This window comes from Cervus elaphus, chromosome 13, assembly GCF_910594005.1.
Source record: "Cervus elaphus chromosome 13, mCerEla1.1, whole genome shotgun sequence".
In the NCBI taxonomy this organism is placed as follows: Eukaryota; Metazoa; Chordata; class Mammalia; order Artiodactyla; family Cervidae; genus Cervus; species Cervus elaphus.
Genome location: NC_057827.1, coordinates 45,565,427 through 45,586,722, shown reverse-complemented (window position 1 = coordinate 45,586,722; position 21,296 = coordinate 45,565,427). Strand labels below are relative to the sequence as shown.

At 39.5% G+C, this 21,296-nt stretch overlaps 1 protein-coding gene across 1 annotated transcript in view; it reads right to left on the bottom strand.

The window, feature by feature from the left end:
- AKAP6 (A-kinase anchoring protein 6) overlaps positions 1-20,804 on the bottom strand; it is a 493,795-nt gene extending 472,991 nt beyond the window's left edge. Inside the window, exon 1 of the mRNA XM_043921795.1 lies at positions 20,704-20,804. The gene's annotated coding sequence lies outside the window, so the exon portion shown is untranslated. The remainder of the gene's footprint in view (positions 1-20,703) is intronic.
- Positions 20,805-21,296: the final 492 nt, after the last annotated feature.

Below are 21,296 nucleotides of genomic sequence, written 5' to 3'. Positions count from 1 at the left end.
TGCTTGTGTGATGCTTACTAAAGGGTACAGAATTCTACCTGGAATAAAGCTTTTACTTAATATTACAGTTGGAGCACCTAAGAAGTACTGTAATTGGAGTACCAATTACAGTTGGAGCACCTAAGAAGAAACAGAGCTGGAACATCATTAAACCTATCAAGCAGACTATATGAAATATCTTGTGCCTACTTTGTTAACAAATGTTTGTCTAATAAGTACCTGTATGTGTGGTAAATTTTGTTTTAAGGCTTTCGTTCATTACAACTTGTTAACAAGGTTGTGAAAGAGTAGTTAATTATTATCAATTCAAACTTCTCAGGTAGCTACTATGATTTCCAAAATTAACCTGAGAATTAGGTGTGATTCTCAAACTGGGTTAAGGAAATTCTCAATTTCCATCCTTTATATCCTACAGAGCTGCTGAGGATAACTCTGTTGTTGTAAAAAGCTAATGTAAACTCTAAAAATCCAGTACAAACATGTCTCAGAGCTGTTTTTGATTTGTACAACTCAATCTTTCCCAGGGTTTGCCAGCTCAGGGGGTACAAATGTAGTCACACTATTGGCAATGTCTTACATTAACCAGTTTCTTTCTCTTACCAGGCTCACCAGAGTCTAGTTCCCTGAAAAGAGGGCCCAGGGTAGAACTGCAAGATATTTCAATGCTAAATGTGTATGCACACTCATTACAGCATCAGCACCTTCGCCAGGAAGAGCTGTTATTTCCAGGCACCAGCAGGCCCCCTCCCACTGATACTCTCTGGGCAGGGGTCTGCTGGCTGGGGCTCACCCCATGGGAGATGTAAGGCAAACCTTTGGTAATGTGAGGAAGATATTAGTTTCTGCTTAATTTTTGTTTTGTTTTTTTTTTTTTTTTGCTTTACTTTTGTGTGCATTTTATAAAATATATATTAATACAAGTGAGGGCATATACATTTTTTAACAGATAAGACTGTCAATCAAAAGAATTTGGAAACTTTTGGTTAGAGCACGGGTACAGAGAGGGGAACATACCTTTATCTCTCCTATTAAATACACTGTCTGAAGCTTCTAATAATAGGCTTCCCTGGTGGCTCAGATGGTGAAGAATCTGCCTGCAATGCCAGAAAACTGGGTTTGATCCCTGGGTTGGGAAGATCCCCTGAAGAAAGAAATGGCAACCCACACCACTATGCCTGCCCGGGAAATCCCATGGACAGAAGAGCCTGGCAGGCTACAGTCCATGGGGTCACAAAGAGTCAGACATGACTGAGCTATGAACACTTTCATTTTCAAGGCTGCTGAAGCAGTGGTCTTGTGCTCAAATCAACTATAGATTCTTTAACTGAATAGCTCTTATGTACAGTACACTTGACCCTCCCTAAGTTTTATAGGTCTCAGCCGTGAGTTTAGGGAATGACCACGAGAGGATAACTTGTGTCTCACTTCAGCTGAGCTCAGAATCACTTCACCTTTTGGAAATTAGAGTTTATCGTGGCTGACTTCACTTCTCTTGGAATGAGTTCTCTTCAGAAATCTCTTCTGTCCCTGGTGCCAATACACTCTGTCTCTTGAAGGGAACAGAACACCCACTCATCACCAACATAGGGCAGACATTCAGTGGACATACCCAGACACATCTGTAGCTCACTGATGGAGGCAACTCAAGCTGAGAGACTCCAGCCTACACCACATCTAACAGTGTAAAGAATATTACCCCTCACTGCTAAATCACATAATCATTTCCAAGGCAAAGGACTACCTGTACTGGGAAAACCTCTCTAGGTAATCTTTTTCCCTGAGGGTAGATGCATAACCTCTGTGTCTTCATACTTATTCAATATCTGTGGGGGGGGAAAAGTGAAATCAACTATTTACAGTATTTTAATACCTGAAGGTGCAACAGATTGTTGAACTGAATCTGAATTAGAGAAATAAATGCACTTGTTAGAGTGTGGAATTTCCCTTGACAAGACTATGAGAGTTTAATAGTAAATGTTATTCACTGGGCTTAAAACAATTTTCTATGGAAACCTTTTCCCCAAATTAGAAAGGAAGCATAAGGAAAATAAAATTTGATATACAGACCAAAGAATGTTCAAACTACCACACAATCGCACCCATCTCACATGTTAGCAAAGTAATACTCAAAATTCTCCAAGCCAGGCTTCAATAGTGCCTGAACCATGAACATCCAGATGTTCAAACTGGATTTATAAAAGGCAGACGAACCAGAGATCACATGTCAATATCCACTGGAGCATCAAAAAAGCAAGAGAATTCCAGAAAAACATCTACTTCTGCTTTATTGACTACACCAAAGCCTTTGACTGTGTGGATCACAACAAACTGTGGGAAATTCTTCAAGAGATGGGAATGCCAGATCACCTGACCTGCCTCCTGAGAAATCTGTATGCAGGTCAAGAAGCAACAGTTAGAACTGAACATGGAACAACAGACTGGTTTCAAATCAGGAAAGGAGTAAAATAAGGCTGTATATTGTCTTAAATAGGCAGGCCTATTTAACTTCCATGCAGAGTACATCATGTGAAATGCTGCGGTGGATGAAGTACAAGCTGGAATCAAGACTGCTGGGAGAAATATTAATAACCTCAGATACACAGATGGCACCACCTTTATGACAGAAAGCAAAGAAGAACTAAAGAGCCTATTGATGAAAGTGAAAGAAGAGAGTGAAAAAGTTGGCTTAAAACTCAACATTCAGAAAACTAAGATCATGGCATCTGGTCCCATCACTTCATGATGAATAGATGGGGAAACAATGGAAAGTAAGAGACTTTATTTTAGGGGGCTCCAAAATCACTGCAGATGGTGATTGCAGCCATGAAATTAAAAGATGCTTGCTCCTTGGAAGAAAAGTTATGACCAACCTAGATAGCATATTAAAAAGCAGAGACATTACTTTGCCAACAAAGGTCCGTCTAGTCAAAGCTATGGTTTTTCCGGTAGTCAGGTATGGATATGAGAGTTGGATTATAAAGAAAGTTGGGCACTGAAGAACTGAAGGTTTTGAACTGTGTTGTTGAAGACTCTCGAGAGTCTCTTGGACTGGAAGGAGATCCAACCAGCCAATCCTAAAGGAAATCAGTCCTGAATATTCATTGGGAGGATGGATGCTGAAGCTGAAACTCCAATACTTTGGCCACCTGATGTGAAGAACTGACTCTTTGGAAAAGACCCTGATGCTGGAAATGATTGCAGGCAGGAAGAGAAGGGGATAACAGAAGATGAGGTGGTTGGATGGCATCACCAACTCAATGGACATGAGTCTGAGCAAGCTCCGGGAGTTGGTGATGGACAGGGAAGCCTGGCGTGCTGCAGTCCATGGGGTTGCAAAGATCAGACATGACTGAGTGACTGAACTGATACAGACCATCCCCAGCTTACGATGGTTCAACTACTATTTTTCAACTTTATAATGGTACAAAAGCATTTGCATTCAGTTGAAACTATACTTTGAATTTTAATTTTGATCTTTTCCTGAGCTAGTGATATATAGTATCATACTCTCTCTTATACTGGGCAGCGGGAACTTCATCATCCACACTGTCAAGAGGACAATTAACTGATAAAATTACAACCATTCTATACTTAGACAACCATTCCATTTTTCACTTTCAGTACAATATTCAACAAGTTACATGAGCTATTCAACACTTGATTATTAGATTGGTAATGCACCATAAGGTTTTTCCCAACTGTAGGCTAATGTTAAGTGTTCTGAGCACATTTATGGTAGACTAGGCCAAGCTACGATGTTCATTAGATCATATGTATTAATTACATTTTTGATTCACAATATTTTCAACTGATGTTGGATAACCCCACATTAAGTCAAGGAAGATCTGTATAAATATTGGTCAGCACTGAAGAATTGATGATTTCAAATTGTGGTGATGGAGAAGACTCTTGAGAGTCCCTTAAGCAGCAAAGAGATCAAACCAGTCAATCCTAAAGGACATCAACCCTGAATATTCATTGGAACGACTGATGCTGAAGCTGAAGCTCCAATACTTTGGCCACCTGAAGCTCCAATACTTTGGCCACTGGAAAAGATCCTGATGCTAGGAAAGATTGAGGGTAAGAGGAGAAGGGGATAACAGAGGATGAGATGGTTGGATGGCATCACTAACTCGATGGACATGAGTTTAAGCAAACTCTGGGAGATGGTGAAGGACAGGGAAGCCTGGCATGCCGTAATATAGTCCATGGGGTCACAGAGTCACACACAATTTAATGACTAAACAACAACAACAAAATGTGGTTATTCCTCCTCAATTTAGGGAAGAAGCTGAAGTTGGACAAGACACTGACGCAAGACTCCTTTGACCCCTGAGATCTCACAGGTCTGGGTTTGGAATTGAAATCCTACTAAAACAAGGTCAGGCCACCAGGCTGGCCAACAGTTAGTCAATCTTTTACACTATGAACACCCCCAGCCTCCACTGACCACTCCTGAGAATTTACAGTATCACAGGTACTGTGCTATATATATATTGTGTCCAAACTACAGAATACTTGAAAGGTGAGGTACTAAGAAGAAAAGCAGAGCCCAGAAGGGCAACTTTCCTTAGGCACAGAGCTATTAATTGTATGTGACTGTAATCTGAACTCAGAGGATCTAATTGACACCAAGCACAGCTCACCAACAGATCCCCACCTTCCTCACGGGAGCCAGTCATCTGAATCCTTTAAGGGGAAAAAAATGGTTGCTGATATGCTCTCCTGTGAACATAACTGTGAACAATGCCAGTGTCATGGGCCACAGAGTTAAAACTGGCCCCTGTCCACTGGAATTAATTCAAAAGACAAATGAGAATAATGCCTGCAAAAAAGGAAATACATTCTGGTGCTGAAGTCAGCAGTGTGTAATCCTCTTGAGTTAGGGTGTAGTAAATTTATATACCAACTTTTGGAACTCTCTGATCAGATAAATTTCTATTTCAAAGTAAAATAATAATAATAATAACACACTCTTTGCATCTAGGATAACACATCTCTTGTTTGTTGGAGTCCCTATCAGTGCTCACACTGTGCATTTTCTCCCCGTCTTCACCACAGCACACCTACCACACTGAACACCTGACGTTGTCCTAGACACAGGCTTTAACAGAGCTGGAAAAAGTTCAGAGCACAGCTGGAAAGATTATGAGGATGGAAGGGCCTTGAAAAGAAAGTCTAATAACATCAGGTCTATAGTTCAGGTAAGAGGACACCAGGAGATAGGGAACAATGACCTAAATCTACTAGACAATAAAAAATTATTTGGGGTGATGTGACCCTAAGCTCATTTTCACCAACCCAGAGAGTTAGAAACTCTGCAAGTCTTGGTGACTCGGCAGGACCTGAGTGAGGGAAGAGGCCAAACAGAAGACTAAGGATGACGCTTAGTCTCTGCCCTGAGGGATGGAACGGAAGACAAGGCTTTATTCCAGACAAGCAATTCAAAAAGAAGAGCAAGTTTGGAATGGGGAAGAGGCTGAGATAATTTTAGATGTGCAGAGTAAAGGTATTCAGGGAAGATTCTGGAGAATACAGACAGAAGGTAGGAAAAATATTAAGTCTGTATCTCAGGATAAATAATCAGAGGGTAAAAATCTGAATTCATGAGTCATCAGCACAGGGTTACAGGAGAAGCCATCAATAAGCACAGGAGCATTCTGAGAAATGGAAGAGAGTTAAAGATCTGTCCCTTCTGCTCTAGGAAAGAGACACAGTCTCACAGGAGCTATTTTAGGCTACATAAAACATTAAACTCATTTACCTAGTGGGTATTAAAACATATGGAATACTTGTTGTGAACCTTTAACATGTATGACATTTTGGTGCAATTTTACAAATAAAATTTTTAATCTATTTGTTATAAATAAATACAATTTAAAAGTCAACAGTTTTCATGAGAAGTTTGTTACTGTTGCTTTCAAAAAACAAAATATAAAAGGGAAAACAATTGAAGTAAGTTTCCAGATGCCAGATGAATAATAGAATTATTGCTCCAGAAATAGGTATATGAAGATGACATGAAAGATGATTCTCCTACTCTCCCCGAAAATGTCCCTTGGAGATCTTATTAAAAATCTACACAGCCCTGGAAGATAGGACTCTTCTTCCCAGGAATCTGCTCCTTGCAACCATTTCTCATTTAATCTATTTAGGGCCCTTTGTTCTTCTAGCTAAACTAAACATTTAGATATTTATGAATGAGACAGTATAAGAATGGTTACTTGAAACAACATCATGACTGTTACAGAGTTTGAAGCATGAATCAGGCACCATTCTAGGAGTCAGAAGGATTGCGCTCAGCAAGTCCTTGAGGCAGGCAACAGCATTTCTATTTTACAAATGAAAACAAAGCTCAGCAAAGTTGAGCAACTTGCCCAAGGCCCATTGCTGGGAGCAGAAAATCAGAATTCAATCCCAGATCAGTCTTTCATTAAAGCCCCTGCGCGCTCTATGCACTACTTCTTTAACTCATTTAAGAACTGACTTTCATCACTGAGTTATAAAAATAGTAAAGACATTGTTATGATAATTAATAAATTATTAGGTTGAACTACATGAAACTGATGATATTTGGCCATTTTTGATCTACAAAACTGGGAATTCCACACAGTATGACTTTCTAAAAGCATTTACAGGTATTTTTGGGGGTGTTTAGAGAAGCAGTGTGAGTTTCTAAAGAAATTCCACACCCAACAGGAAGGGTAGAGGGGAACCTAGCGTTTCACTCAGCTCATTAATAGAAAATACATGCTATGGCTAAAAAGAGAAAGAATATATAGAAAATACTTGATTGCAAGATAGGGGAACTATTTAAAAGTTTGTTGGGGTGGGGGGAAGGGTAAGAGGAGAGAGAATTGGAGGAACGTACAAATGTCCAGTCATAAAACAAATTAAGTGCTAGGAATGTCACGGGTAACATCACATCTATAACTAACACTGCTATATGGTATTTAGAAAAGTTAAGAAAGTAAATCCTAAGAGTTCTCATCACAAGGAGAAATTTTTTTACTTTCTTCTTTTCTTCTTTCTTTTTATTGTGTCTATATGAGAAGATGGATGTTAGCTGAATTTAGTGTGGTCAGGTTCTATGCCTTAAGCTGATACAGAGATGTATATCAATTATTTCTCAACAAAAACTGGAAAAAAAATTTAAGTTTGTTGTGAAAGACAGTAATTTGTTAATTTAAGTGTAACCTTGTGTATTGACTATAGGTTAACCACCAAGAGTACTGTGAAACACAAGTCAATGAATCACACAAGTGTGAAATTTAAATGGTATGTAAACTAAAATACACCTTCATCTATATCAGGGCATTAAGCAAATTTAAAATGGTTTATGAACATCATTTTGGAAAAATCACAGGCTGAACAATTGAAAGATAAGGAGAACCCTGTAAGTGAGCCATAAAATATTACAGGTTAAAGGAAATACAAATCATTTACTTTAACCCTTTTGTTTTACTGTGGAGGAAACTACGGTTCAGGGAGATTATATCAGCAGGAGTTAAAATTCAGGTTCCTGACTTCCAGTCCAGGACTCTTTAAAATAGATCAGAATAACATGCTATTTGAACATAATAATGTCCTTGTGCACTGTAACTGACTATTGCATATATTGCAGATGTAAGGAAATATTCATAGGGCATAATTTTTATCCTGGAGCATGTGAAAGTGAAAGTGAAGTCACTCAATTGTGTCTGACTCTTTGAAACCCCATGGACTATAGCCTACCAGGCTCCTCCGTCCATGAAATTTTCCAGGCAAGAGTACTGGAGTGGGTTGCCATTTCCTTCTCCAGGGGATCTTCCCGACCCAGGGATCGATGCTGGGTCTCCCGCATTGCAGGCAGACACTTTACCATCTGAGCCACCAGGGAAGCCCATTCTGGAGCATGAGAAGGTTGCTAAAAGTAAATACATTAGATATGTTCATAACCATAAAATAAAAACACTATGAACTATAAACTTAACATTATTATATTTTCTTATTCAGCCCATCAATATTATGGTATAACAAGAACACTGCCTTCTCCCAAGATGTTTTTCTAATTGCTTTTGGATATTGTTTTGACCTTTAAAAGAGGAAGACATTCTAAAAATAGAATGCTGTCAAAATGGTTTGAATTTCAAGAAAAAAAAATCTCACACTTGTTGGTTGAGAAACAAATACTCAGTTCAAAAGTATGACATTTAGAATATGTCTTTGGTACAAAATTCAGCTATAGACATCCACTGTTAAAAGACAGTTTGCCTCTAATTTAAAATATATAGCAGAAATTGGCTATCTTAATTATTTCCTTCATTATGAGGTGGTATGATCTTCTGACCAAGCAAATATATTGTTATGTGCCTGTGCTTTGCTTTATTTCTCATTAGAGCATTTTTATAGCAATAGAAAAGGGCTGAATCCATGGCTTATTATTCCCCCTATCTGGTGCTTTCCTTGAAGATTCTTTTGAAACTCACTAATGTATCAATCAATACACTGAGGATTCATGATTTAAAGGAGAATAAAGAACTGTTCCTAAAGGAGGCTCAAATTCGCTAAAGAGAAAGAAGACAACCACCAGTAGGAGAATCAACGTATCTTTCAAAAGACCTGGGAAACTCTAGCTCTCTTTTAGAAACCCCATAGACAGGAAAAGCCCATCAGGGATATGTGGGCAACATCCCTGCTTTCAGGGGAAGGATTTAGAAACTGAATGGTGTATAGTGACCTAACCACCAGCCACATGGTTATCTGGAAAAGCAAGAGTCACTCAGGGATGTTCAGAACCTTGAAAAGCATCACTGCAATAGAGAGTTCATTTTCTACATACTGAATACAATCAAGTTGCCTCTCTCAAAGGGTATGTGGATTCATTCATTCATGCAACAAGAATGTACTGAACCACACCACATGCGAGGCTCTATTCTAAGAGCTAAGGAAACATTAGTGAATGAAATAAACAAAAATCTCTGCCCTTGTGCAACTAGCTTTGTACCAAGGGGAGACAAACAATATAGTAAAATGTGTAGTTTTCAAATGGTGATAAGTGCCATGGAGAAAAATTAAGCAGGAAAAAGAAATTACTTGAGATAATATATGTGCCTAGTACAGTATAAGAATTTAAAATATATTAAAGGGTTTTTCTTTCCATTAATAAAAGCTTTGAAAATTATTTCATTGGTTTCAGAATTGAAGTTGAGAAATTAAATTTTTTCTTGGAGGAGCAATAATCTTATCCCACTACTTCTGAGTAGAGAAATAATAATAACTTTTATTTATCAAATGCCTGCTCTGTGCTAGTAACTTTACATAAAAACACTTACAATTCTATAAAATGGATATGTGTGTGGGTGTGTTCAGTCGTGTCTGACTCTGTGACGCTATGGACTGTAGTCAGCCAGGATCTGTCTATGGGATTTTCCTGGCAAGAATACTGGAGTGGGTACCCCCTCATTTTATATATGGGGAAAATGACACTCCAAGAAACTCAAAATCACTGATCTTGTCATCTTATGTTAGAACTAAGATTCAAAGGTAAATATGCCTGGCTCCAAAACCCACCATGCCAGGCTCTATTCTTGTCTACTGTTTAGGTTTAGGAGTGTCAGGAGACAGAGTGACTCAAGAAGGGAAACATGGCTATTGCTCCCATACGAGGACCACCCACCCCTGCCCACCTCCCAACCACTAATCTTCTGAACAGAGAATATCCGTCTACATACATGTGAATAAGTTGTTAGATTTTAGGATTTCAAAATCTGGAATGGAAATCTCTCATTTGGTATAAGCTAGGCAAAAATTAACTTCAAGTTGGGTAATGTAGCCTTTCCACCACCATTTGAAGGTGCAGGGTATCTTTGAAAAGGAGAATTTTTTTTTTTTTATCCCTCAAACTGGCTGACAGAACTCATTTTACAACTTTATATTGGGTATCTAGGTATATGCAGTATTTACAAAAGGATGATATTAAGATTTAGCACCTAAGAACCAGAAAAAAACATTATGCTAGAGACCATGATTTTTGTTATTTTCTTAAAGAATAATTTTTAAAGTTAAAACAAAATATATACACCTTCACAACAAATAAACTTAATAATAACTAATCAGAGCAAAGACCAAAAGGAAAAACATTCTAAGTAAAAAATAACATGGTGAAACATGTCTCTTCTTAAGCTGGTCATGCTACCTTTCCCATGCCTCTGCCTCTTAGCACATTCATTTTCAGTTTAGTCAAAATTTAAATGTTTAAAAATCATGTTATCAATTATTTAATACTAAATTAGTGAAAATCATAATATCTTAATTCACTAATCTGGTTCTTATAGTTCTCTGAACAGACTTAAATTGCAGAAAGTAGGGAAAACCACTGAACCATCCAGGTATGACTTAAATCAAATCCCTCATGATTATACAGTGGAAGTGAGAAATACATTCAAGGGATTAGATCTGATAGACAGAGGGAACATTTCATGTAAAGATGGGCACAATAAAGGACAGAAATGGTATGGGCCTAACAGAAGCAGAAGATATTAAGAAGAGGTGGCAAGAATACACAGAAGAACTGTACAAAAAAGATCTTCATGACCCAGATAATCACGATGGTGTGATCACTCACCTAGAGCCAGACATCCTGGAATGAAAAGTCAAGTGGGCCTTAGAAACATCACTACAAACAAAGCTAGTGGAGGTGATGGAATTCCAGTTGAGCTATTTCAAATCCTGAAAGATGATGCTGTGAAAGTGCTGCACTCAATATGCCAGCAAATTTGGAAAACTCAGCAGTGGCCACAGGACTGGAAAAGGTCAGTTTTCATTCCAATCCCTAAGAAAGGCAATCCCAAAGAATGCTCAAACCACCACATAATTGCACTCATCTCACACTCTAGCAAAGTAATGCTCAAAATTCTCCAAGCCAAGCTTCAACAGTTCATGAACCATGAACTTCCAGATGTTCAAGCTGGATTTAGACAAGGCAGAGGAACCAGCGGTCAAATTGCCAACATCCACTGGATCATCAAAAAAGCAACATAAATCCAGTAAAACATCTACTTCTGCTTTATTGACTAGGCCAAAGCCTTTGACTGTGTGGATCACAACAAACTGTGGGAAATTCTTCAAGAGATGGGAATACCAGACCACCTGACCTGCCTTCTGAGATATCTGTATGCAGGTCAAGAAGCAACAGTTAGAACTGGACATGGAACAATAGACTGGTTCCAAATCGGGAAAGAAGTACATCAAGGTTGTATACTGTCACCCTGCTTATTTAACTTATCTGCAGAGTACATCATGAGAAACGCTGGGCTGGATGAACCACAAGCTGGAATCAAGATTACCGGGAGAAATATCAATAACCTCAGATATGCAGATGACACCACCCTTATGGCAGAAAGCAAAGAAGGACTAAAGAGCCTATTGAGGAAAGTGAAAGAAGAGAGTGAAAAAGTTGACTTAAAACTTAACATTCAGAAAACTAAGATCATGGCATCTGGTCCCATCACTTCATGGCAAAGAGATGGGAAAACAATGGAAAGTAAGAGACTTTATTTTGGGGGGCTCCAAAATCACTGCAGATGGTGACTGCAGCCATGAACTTAAAAGATGCTTGCTCCTTGGAAGAAAAGCTATGACCAATCTAGACAGCTTATTAAAAAGCACAAACATTTCTTTGCCAACAAAGGTCTGTCTAGTCAAAGCTATGGTTTTTCCAGTACCCAGGTATGGATGTAAGAGCTGGACTATAAAGAAATCTAAGTGCTGAAGAATTGATGCTTTTGAACTGTGGTGTTGGAGAAGACTCTTGAGAGTCCCTTGGACTGCAAGGAGATCCAACCAGTCCATCCTAAAGGAAATCAGTCCTGAATATTCATTGGGAGGACTGATGCTGAAGCTGAAACTCTAATCCTTTGGCCACTTGATGTGAAGAACTGACTCATTGGAAAAGACCCCCAACCAGTCCATCCTAAAGGAAATCAGTCCTGAATATTCATTGGGAGGACTGATGCTGAAGCTGAAACTCCAATCCTTTGGCCACTTGATGAGAAGAACTGACTCATTAGAAAAGACCCTGATGCTGGGAAAGATTGAAGGCGGGAGAAGGGGACGACAGAGGATGAGATGGTTGGATGGCATCACCGACTCAATGGACATGGGTTTGGGTGGACTCTGGGAGTTGGTGATGGACAGGGAGGCCTGGTGTGCTGCAGTCCCTGCGGTTGCACAGTCGGACATGACTGAGTGACTAAACTGAACTGACCTAAGTAGTCATGCCTATTTTGTGGTTGTTTTTATTTTGACCTTTATTTTCAGGTCTGTCCTTTCTCTTTAAGCAGCTGCTCTTCTGAGACACATATTCTCAGTGTTCTAGAAGCTGCATGCCACTCCTACTCAAGACTGGAACCTTGCCATGATGGCTACCCTCTCACCATCCCCTCTCCCCATTTTCATTAGTTCTTTATGGGTCACAAAGAGTCTGACACAACTTAGTGACTGAACAAACACAACAAAAAGCTGAAAATGCACAATTTTTTAACTATGTTCATACACCTGTTTTCACTTTGCACATAGCCTTCTACTACCTAAGGCCTGCTCTTTTGGTAATTTCTAGTCAATGCCCCACATAGACTGCCTGCAAGAGTGATTAATATGCATTCCAGACACATTCTCTTTTAAATCACACAAAGGCAAAAAACAAGTTAAATAGAGTGGAATATCACAATTCACTATTTAAAGCTAAATGTAAGCAGATTGCTTCACAAGGGGAACTGAAATGTCATTTGGTTTTAGATGGGCTATTTTTATGCTAATATAATGGGAATAAACAGTAGCAGGGAAGATGGGAGCCTGGGGGACTGCTGGTGGGGAGGATGATGGTGGGTTGACAGCTATCCCACAGGAACAGTGATAGGAGACTGGTGGGGTATAAACAAAGGATGAGCACTAAGAACTGAAAAAGCTGAGAGCATGTGGGAAACAGACTTTGAGTGGGCCAGAAAAAGTAATGAGTTGTTTAAGAAGACATATTTATATGGCTGAGTCCCTTTGCTCTCTACCTGAAACTATTACAACATTGTTAATCGGCTATACGCCAAAGTAAAATAAGTAAAGTCTGAGTATGATATTTTTAAAGAAGAAAACACATTTAAATCAAGGAATTGAATGAGAACAGAAGATGAGATGGCAGCCCCAGCTGCCATCTGAAGCTACACCTGAAGCCCCATCTCAGAGTATCTCTAGAGCAAGAGAAGAACGAATCAGAATGTCTACAGGCAGAGCCCAGACAGCATGGTGTTAAACCTGTGACAAGCTCTCTAACTAATATACATGTGCTTGCCTTTGGCTGTCCTTATTTGGAAAGTGTTTCTTCAGCACATGAGCTTGCACATGGTAGACACTTGACATACTTGTTGATTGTTGACTGCTGATAAAATTATCTGAAACAGCTGGCTCTAGAGTTTGTACAGTGGTGGACGTGGTAGGCATTAGGATAGTTACATAGGGTATGGAGCAAGGCTGTGAGTCCTTGGAACTTGATCCTTAGAGAAGACTCCATCTCTAAGACATGACAAAAGCCGCTTATGGATTTGTCAGACCCTTGTTTACTGTCACACAGCCACACAAACACAAAAAAAAAAAAAAAAATTAACTTTTTCCAGTGCATCAAGTACCATCATTCATGTCAATTCTCTAATGTTTCTCTGCTCATCTGCAAATTAGTACAGCATCTTCTCACTGTGACATGACTGGAGAGAATGCGTCACCTATTCTAAGGTCCAAGAGTTTGTCACCATCTCACTATTGTAAAGAGTAATGGCAGATCTGGACTTACGAACATTAGCATGGGTGGAACTACCTTGCTGAAAAAGAGTTCATTATAAATATTGACTGTAATTACCTTTTTAATTAGAAAAAGTGAACTCTTCCTATAGTAATATAATCTCAAATTAGAGGCCCCCAGCCTCCTAGAAAGAGAGAATAGAAAAATAGTGCTAAACAAATACTCAACCAGCATAAAAATGTTGTGTAATTTAAATGAGAGTTAAACAAAGCAGGTGATAAAAAGTAATCAAGTAGTAACAAAGGGTGGGAGAATTAATTCAAACAATGAGCCAATAGGATGGTTAATCAGCTTGCTTTGCAAAGAACATTTGATTTCTCCCCTGAAAGCAGCAGTGGTGAAAAATAAGCCTGACCTATCAAATATCTTCAGGCATAATGTAATATGTCCCTTATTGCCTATAAAAGAAATGCCACTGAATTACGGGTGTATGGTGCTGAATTATCATGGATGCTTCTAAATTACCATGCATGGTGTCTTTGCTCTGGGTTATCTGACAATGGTTCTTCTGTTTTTTAAAGTTCTACAACTGCTATTTGAATTATTCCAGAATAGAAGTTTCAAACTAAAAGGGCTCAGGCAGCAGCAGTGGGGGTAAATGGACAGCAGGGGGAGACCATGATGCTCCATCTAAGGTGGTCAACTCTTGCCAACTGAGTCACATCATCTAATTCTTAGACAAAACTCAGAATTGTGTGTCAGTTTTTTATATCAAAGGGGCCATACAGATGGCTAGGTAATTTGCAAGGTCTAGCGTAAAATAAAAATGCAGAACCCCTTGCCCCCAGAATTGTTGAGAATTTCAAGCTGGCAACACTAGAGCATTAAACCAAGTGTGGAGCCCTCTCAGCACAGGGCAGCACAGGTTGCCTGCCTCTGAAGCCTGTCCTGTAGCTATATAAAACAAACTCAGGAATCACCTAGTGTTAGACCTATTCTAAAGCTCCTACATTCTCTCCTTATTTCCCCTTGGGATTCAAAGTAACAGGGCTGGAAGAGTTTGGAGTATGCCCTATAGTGAAAGAACTGAGACAAACATGGCTGGTGGCTGACAAGGGGAACAAAGTAGCCCTTGTTCTCACCAAGTCTTAAAACCAGCTGGGGGATTCAGCTGTTGATAGGTGTGTGCTTGTGGAGAAGAAATATTAGGCCTTACTAATAGAAAATACATAAAAGTTTGTTGCCGTAGCCAGACTCCTATAAAAAGTGATACTCCCTGGAAAAGCCTTCCCACCCATGGCCCACCTATAGAGCTGGGTATGTCTGACTGCCATCAAAGAGGAACAGTCAATCCGCAAGTGACAGTCACAAGTTAGATATTCTTCACACATGCGTGAACATGAAAAACTTCATGAAAATTTATAAAAATACAATCAAAGTTTTGCATACATTCAGTTCAGTTCAGTCGCTCAGTCGTGTCCAACTCTTTGCGACCCCATGAATCACAGCACGCCAGGCCTCCCTGTCCAACACCAACTCCCGGAGATTACTCAAACACATGTCCATCGAGTCGGTGATGCCATCCAGTCATCTCATCCTCTGCCGTCCCCTTCTCCTTCTGCCCCCAACCCCTCCCAGCATCAAGGTCTTTTCCAATGAGTCAGTTCTTCACATCAAGTGGCCAAAGGATTGGAGTTTCAGCTTCAGCATCAGTCCTTCCAATGAGCACCCAGGACTCATCTCCTTTAGGATGGACTGGTTGGATCTCCTTGCAGTCCAAGTGACTCTCAAGAGTCTTCTCCAACACCACAGTTCAAAAGAATCAATTTTTCGGCGCTCAGCTTTCTTCACAGTCCAACTCTCACATCCATACATGACCACTGGAAAAACCATAGCCTTGACTAGACGGGCTTTTGTTGGCAAAGTAATGTCTCTGCTTTTTAACATGCTATCTAGATTGGTCATAACTTTCCTTCCAAGGAGTAAGCGTCTTTTCATTTCATGGCTGCCATCACCATCTGCAGTGATTTTGGAGCCCAAAAAAATAAAGTCTGACACTGTTTCCACTGTTTCTCCATCTATTTCCCATGAAGTGATGGGACCAGATGCCATGATCTTAGTTTTCTGAATGTTGAGCTTTAAGCCAACTTTTTCACTCTCCTCTTTCACTTTCATCAAGAGGCTTTTTAGTTCCTCTTCACTTTCTGCCATAAGGGTGGTGTCATCTGCATAACTGAGGTTATTGCTATTTCTCCCGGCAATCTTGATTCCAGCTTGTGCTTCATCTAGCCCAGCATTTCTCATGATGTACTCTGCATATAAGTTAAATAAGCAGGGTGACAATATACAGCCTTGACATACTTTTCCTGTTTGGAACCATTAGTTAATATGATTGTTTAACAAATGCTTCCCATTTAAAGTGATGTTTGTAAGGCATACTAGGGTGAATGAACAGGTTGCTTGTGGCTAGAGGTGACTGGCACATATCTCCACCAGCATGCTGGCTGAAGCGTGCCATTTAGAGGGCTCACTAGAGAGTTTTTAAAGATGAGAACTATCTTTCATTAAAATGAAAAAACCTCCTTAAACTGATCTGTCATATACATTTCATATTTCCATACATCAGGTTTACATCAATTGAGATAGACATGCAAAATAATTACAATTACACTTTTCATAACAGCTTAATACCAACAAAATGCTTATTGCCATATTGGCTATGGTCACACCCAGCAAGATTCTAATCCAAACTCAAGAAGAAAAAAATCAAAGCTATCCTTCAATGCAGTGATTTTACCTCCATGTGTAGGCCATATATGTCTATGTACACAGATAATTGATGTATCTCTGAAACATAAGTAAACAGAAATAGTATTACAGTATCAAAAGAATAAATTATTCCACCATAAATTTACCTGTTTTATTTGTTCTCTCCATCCCCATCCCTGATAGAATGTAGTGGGGAAGAAATCTGCATCTATCTTGTCCCACTGCTATGTTCTCCAACATCACCTGGCACATAGTAGATACTCAATAAAAAGTTGTTAAATTGAATTGAATACACAGGATCAAAACAAGTTATCATTCCCTGATTCTGTGATTTTTTAAATTGAGATGTGGCAGAATTACCAATTTCCCTAAATTTCACTGGCTTTTCTATTCCCCCAATAGAACCTAACTCCTGTAGTCACTGTACCCAGCAATTCTGTTGCTTTCTGTCAGCCTCTAATTCCTGTAGCTCACACAGACATGAGCTTGGGCCTCCTTGAGACAGGATGGGAGAAACATTAACTTCTTCCCAGAACCTAGAAACAGCTAATGAGCTCTGAGGAATAATATTTCTAAGTATTCACCAGACCAGAATCAATATCAATGTGCTGTCAGTGTGTGCATTAGCCCCACAGTCAAACAAAGAACAGCCCTTACAGCCCAATAATGACACTGGGTGTGGATAACTGGGGATGGGCAAGATGATGCAGAGATGACTGTATCAGCTCTCCTCAAACACAAGGCTTCCAGGATGTTGCACAAGACTGTCATTCTTGTACTCTGTCAGAAATAGGAAGCACTTAGATTCAGCCACTGATAATATTCAGCAAAATAACTCTCTTTTAACTTCTTAACCAAAGAGATGGATTCAAAGTACACCTTCCTGGCTGTAAGAGAAGTTTACTCCTCTATTCCTTGTCTGGTGTTGGCAGAATTTAAATGCCTTAAAGTTAGCAGAGCACTAAATAATGCAGCTGATAAGACAGGTACAACAAACTTGAATCATTACTGACTCAGGTAAGACCTGCTTTCAGTACAGCTCCACCATGCCCACACTCATTAATGTAGCATTTCCCATACACAGATCCTGCTAGAAAGGTATGTCGAGCAAGGGTACTGGCAAAAGGTCTGAGTATCCGTTGTGCATTGCTTTAATCTCTAGGGTCAGAGTAGGATCTGACCAAGATTCATGCTCATCCCTGTAGCAAAACTGATCTTAGTGTTTTAGATGAGATTTCATTCTATGAGTGAAATCTGATTTTCCAATCAGAATGAGAAGGGTGGGGTGAGTATGATAGAGTAAAGGTGACTGCGCGTATGATACACACAGTTAAGACGCCATAAAACTCAGATGACTGTGGGTAAGCAGGTGGGTATCACAGTCAAAGCACACCGATTTGGAATCCTGGTCCAGTCACTTATTAACTATATGACCTTAGCCAAATTTGGTAACCTGGCGAAGACTTGGTTCCTGTAAAATATAAATAATATCTAATCCTATAAAATGAGATTGCTACTCTTTATTTCATAATGTCATTATACAGGCCGAATAAGTTATAGTCAATGTTTAGTTCAGTGCCACACAATAAAAACTGAATAAATAAGAGCTTGGTTGTTATTATGATTTTTATTTTTATCATCCCACCATGGCCTAATTATCCAAAGGATTAACTTATTTGTAACTTTGTAATTCAATGAAGAAAGCTATAACCAAAAGCATAGAGGAGGTTAGTTTCTCATGAGGCTTCCATGGTCTAAACTTGGCCACACAATAAATATGATCATAATGATCTTTCTCTTAAAACTGTGAAAGAAAATTCTCTACCTTCTAGAAAGTTTCAATGAAACGCCACAAAACGCAGCCATAGAGCAATCCCTCCCTTCCCTGGTACACATACATACACCCCATCTACCCCTTGGGGATATATTAAAACTAAGACAACTGAAATAGCCTTAGCCAATAATTAAGACACACAGCTAATCAGAGAGCAGCACAGGCTCTGAAAAGAAACTGAGCACTCAGGATAACAGTTCCCATTATTAGGGCTTTGTTCTCCTGGAGCAAAAAGAGCACAAAAGCATGAAGTTGGAGAGCTGCAACTGTATTTTGAATATGTGCAGGGGTGAGGAGAGATCACAGGCACCTCTAAAGTAGAAGGATATTCCACCAGATAACTGCGTCAGCCCACACCCACCAGCGCACTCCCCACCCTCGAAGCATGACTCCACTGTTTCTAACACTACCCTTAAGGAATCTGGCTTCTGCGACTTCCAGTAATTGTACAAATCACCCATGATGAAGCAGCTAAGAGCACTGTTAGACAAAAGAAACAAACATTAAGCAAATAGGAAACTCGTTAAAATGCTGCCTTCGGTTACTTTTATTCCTAGCGATTTATGTTATCAAACAAGTCTTTCTTCATTGCTTTTCCCTGGAAGTAACACTTCAAATGAATTTCAATGGCCACTGAGTGATTTTCTCCAGACCCATAATCCAGCCATGAGATGCACTTCCCCTCTCCTCACCGCCACTCCCCCCCACCCCCACCACCATCCAGCACTCCTCCCTGTCACCCTAGAGCCTCTGACTTAGCTGTGTTCACACCCAGAAGTCCCAGCAGAGCTTTCTGCTCACATTATACAACACAAAAAAGCAGGCAATGAACAACCAACCCATGCTCCTAAATGCTTGCGATAAAGCCAGACTGAGCTGACCTCTCCCATCCCATAAAGCTGCATGTCAGGCACATAAACTTAAAAGAACCAAGAGCAGCCTGTGTGTGATATATATAAACAAACTAATTAAAACCCAAGGTCTTTCATTCTAGCTAGTGCCTAATAATGGGACCAATATGCTCGACTCTGTGCAAAAAAAAAAAAAAAATCACTCCAAGCTGGCAAGAGGTATTGCTTTTCCTGCTCCCTGTGAAACATCTCTTTCAGGCTCAATAAACAGCCTAAAAGAAGAGGAACTCAAGGGTTGCCATTCATTCCTGTAAGACTTTTCAAATAAGAACTATCAGCTTGGCAGCACTGAGCCAAAAGACCACTCCCTGATTCCAAGTGGACATATTGATCAATTGAACTGACATGTGCCTCCTCCTTTCTCTCCCTTAGTAACAATCAGCTGCACCAGGGAAATCCATTTCCCAAAACAAAAGGCAACTCACTGCTCCTTATCTGACAATGCCAAGTCATGTATTTTAAAAAAATAATAATGGTGAGGATGAGGCCTAAAGACAGAGACAGGAGTTTAAATAAGCACCATATGTGTTTATCGTAGAGTTTCAGAATTGAGTTGAGGTTATGACCAAGCCCAGAGATCTGTATTCACCATAGTCGCTGAGGATTCAGCTATTTATTCATCTTACCAGATTCTGGTTAAAGTTAAGCAATACCACTGCCACTTCCAGAGGCTCTCCACAGGGTTACCTTTCACTGCAACTGCCGCAGAGAGGAGACTTGGTACAAGTCAGCCTGCAAATAACTCCAGCTATTTTGAAGACTAGCGAGAGATGAAAAAATATCGTGGCAGTCTTTCAACTAAGTATGAAGGCCATAGACTGAAGGACTAGCATATAAATCAAAAGGCTTAAGTAATTTCATTCTGTTTAGGTCTCTATGTTTTTAATAAATTCTGTCTTGAACATGCAAGAGGTCCCCTTTCACATCAGGGTTATGTCAAATGCTTATTCAGCATTCATTTCTTGCCATGAAGAAACTGAAACCCAAACGAGGTAAATACTGAATTTCACATTGTAAACCACTTAATATTTCATAAATCACAAGAGCAAATAGGGGACCAATGAGCTTCCCCCATAAAAAAGAAACATATCTTTATAATCTTTAAATACTGTGTACTGCTCAATTTAGAGCCTATTTGGGGCTTTGCAATAGAAAAACATCTTATGTTTATGAAATATTCCATGAGAACACTAAAAATAACAAGCAGAGATGAAACAAGAATAATTCCACATATTTTTATTCCTCTATGACTCTTACAGGGCTTTGTCTTAACCCAGCAGCCTGAAAACAGATTTAGGTAAAACAGCTCTTCTTTCCCTAGTCCATTTTAAGCAGACAACATCCCCCCATCACCGCCTTAGCAGACACCGGCTAACCAAGAAAACAGCCGAGCAATTAAGGCCGAGACATTTAACACTCACCATCTCCTGCTCCCACCGTCTTCTTTTGATGTTTACAGCACATCTGTAGGATGCAATACTAGGAGATGCCTTGTTTGACCTGCTGCATGATGCTGTGACATCAGTTCAGATGATGCAGCTCATTATGGGAAAGACTGCTGTTGCTATGGCAACTGGGATGTGCTAGGAATCCTTGCTGCATTTCCAGTGGAGCCTGAGACAATACGGAAGCCCTGTAAGAAACAGACGATATGCAAAATATAGACCAAAGGAAGAGGATCCCTCATTGGACTAAAATCCATAGGTCTAAAAGGGATTTCCCTGAAGTCACTTTGGAAAAAAATTAAAATTATCTCCTACTTTGTTGTTACACATTTAGGAAGGGGAGTGGGAAGAATCAGATTTAGTGCTAAACAAATTAAAAACTCAAATGGACAATGTTTCTCTGTTAGGCAATTTGATTACTTTTTCCTCTCTGGACAGCATTACAATTAATTACCTTTTTTAAAAGTTGCTAAAAAGAATTTTTCTCATTTGTCAAAGACCAGAAGAACAAAGCAAGGAACAGAAAAAGAAATATAAATGGAATATAAACAGCTGAGAAAGTGACTGTT